Genomic DNA, 2,825 nt, shown 5'->3' on the forward strand with positions numbered 1-2,825 from the left:
CGGGGACGGTCCCACCCAGCCACCGCCGCGTATCGCTTCACACCCACATGCCATTCACGTTCGTGGGCATGGTGGGTATCGCTGAAACAACCGGTTGGTAGCTCAACCGATCGTCGCCATCACTGATTCACCTCTAGCGAGAACAACCGCACCACAACCGTTTACCAGTTGTTCATTTGCGTAACGTCACCAGCAAACGTAGACGTCCATCGCCATTTGCAAATTCAACGATTGTTGCATGCCTGTGTCAGGTGTCACGACACACTATGTCTGCCCACATACACGCAACAACATGTGCACGCTTCGCGAACACGTGGAAGGTGGCCCCCGTACGTATGCGATGTCCATTGCGCGAACGACTGTCAACCGGCCTCTGTCGCATGTCGCAGATGTGGAACGCAGTGCACCATGCTATCACGGTGTGTGAGAAGAGACGACTACGTCTGACAACACGCGCCACTACATCAACAGACGGCTCATGCTGATCGCCATCCACGGCATACCATACTGCAATCCAGCTCTTATAGGGAGACGACACGTAGCTGAGTGCACAATATTTGGACCGTATGGTTCGCCGTTGTTGGCGCAGTCGTGGTACGGTCACACATGTACCACGATGTATCATTCAGTACATGAGGACCAATGTGCAGTACAGTGTGTGATTTGGACGTACAACATCAGCGGACAGTTGACACACGCCGTACCACAACGTAGGCTGTGCTTCGCCATGCAAATGCCAATGAACAACTGCGAAGGGCATTGAGCATGTACGTCCTGCTGCCATCCGCATTACAGTGTATAGCTGCAAGGTGTTTAACATGAAGCGATACTCTGGGGACCAGGCAGTGCGAGTAGCAAACTATATTGCGGGGGTTGCAGTTAGGCAACACCACACTAATTTAACGCGTCGTATGACAATTACAGAGCAGGTTAAGGCCCAAAGTGTGTTGGGTTAAGGCCCAACGTGTGTTGGGTTAAGGCCCAACGTGTGTTGGGTTAAGGCCCAACGTGTGTTGGGTTAAGGCCCAACGTGTGTTGGGTTAAGGCCCAACGTGTGTTGGGTTAAGGCCCAACGTGTGTTGGGTTAAGGCCCAACGTGTGTTGGGTTAAGGCCCAACGTGTGTTGGGTTAAGGCCCAACGTGTGTTGGGTTAAGGCCCAACGTGTGTTGGGTTAAGGCCCAACGTGTGTTGGGTTAAGGCCCAACGTGTGTTGGGTTAAGGCCCAACGTGTGTTGGGTTAAGGCCCAACGTGTGTTGGGTTAAGGCCCAACGTGTGTTGGGTTAAGGCCCAACGTGTGTTGGGTTAAGGCCCAACGTGTGTTGGGTTAAGGCGCAACGTGTGTTGGGTTAAGGCGCAACGTGGGTTACGTTAAGGCGCAACGTGGGTTACGTTAAGGCGCAACGTGGGTTACGTTAAGGCGCAACGTGGGTTACGTTAAGGCGCAACGTGGGTTACGTTAAGGCGCAACGTGGGTTACGTTAAGGCGCAACGTGGGTTACGTTAAGGCGCAACGTGGGTTACGTTAAGGCCCAATATAGGTTAGGTTAAGGCCCAATATAGGTTAGGTTAAGGCCCAATATAGGTTAGGTTAAGGCCCAATATAGGTTAGGTTAAGGCCCAATATAGGTTAGGTTAAGGTACAATATAGGTTAGGTTAAGGTACAATATAGGTTAGGTTAAGGTACAATATAGGTTAGGTTAAGGTACAATATGGGTTAGGTTAAGGTACAATATGGGTTAGGTTAAGGCGCAATATGGGTTAGGTTAAGGCGCAATATGGGTTAGGTTAAGGCGCAATATGGGTTAGGTTAAGGCGCAATATGGGTTAGGTTAAGGCGCAATATGGGTTAGGTTAAGGCGCAATATGGGTTAGGTTAAGGCGCAATATGGGTTAGGTTAAGGCGCAATATGGGTTAGGTTAAGGCGCAATATGGGTTAGGTTAAGGTACAATATAGGTTAGGTTAAGGTACAATATAGGTTAGGTTAAGGTACAATATAGGTTAGGTTAAGGTACAATATGGGTTAGGTTAAGGTACAATATAGGTTAGGTTAAGGCACAATATGGGTTAGGTTAAGGCGCAATATGGGTTAGGTTAAGGCGCAATATGGGTTAGGTTAAGGCGCAATATGGGTTAGGTTAAGGCGCAACGTGGGTTACGTTAAGGCGCAACGTGGGTTACGTTAAGGCGCAACGTGGGTTACGTTAAGGCGCAACGTGGGTTACGTTAAGGCGCAACGTGGGTTACGTTAAGGCGCAACGTGGGTTACGTTAAGGCCCAATATAGGTTAGGTTAAGGCCCAATATAGGTTAGGTTAAGGCCCAATATAGGTTAGGTTAAGGCCCAATATAGGTTAGGTTAAGGCCCAATATAGGTTAGGTTAAGGTACAATATAGGTTAGGTTAAGGTACAATATAGGTTAGGTTAAGGTACAATATGGGTTAGGTTAAGGCGCAATATGGGTTAGGTTAAGGCGCAATATGGGTTAGGTTAAGGCGCAATATGGGTTAGGTTAAGGCGCAACGTGGGTTACGTTAAGGCGCAACGTGGGTTACGTTAAGGCGCAACGTGGGTTACGTTAAGGCGCAACGTGGGTTACGTTAAGGCGCAACGTGGGTTACGTTAAGGCGCAACGTGGGTTACGTTAAGGCCCAATATAGGTTAGGTTAAGGCCCAATATAGGTTAGGTTAAGGCCCAATATAGGTTAGGTTAAGGCCCAATATAGGTTAGGTTAAGGTACAATATGGGTTAGGTTAAGGTACAATATAGGTTAGGTTAAGGCGCAACGTGGGTTACGTTAAGGCCCAATATAGGTTAGGTTA

Source organism: Schistocerca americana, unplaced genomic scaffold (assembly GCF_021461395.2).
Source record: "Schistocerca americana isolate TAMUIC-IGC-003095 unplaced genomic scaffold, iqSchAmer2.1 HiC_scaffold_685, whole genome shotgun sequence".
NCBI lineage: Eukaryota > Metazoa > Arthropoda > Insecta > Orthoptera > Acrididae > Schistocerca > Schistocerca americana.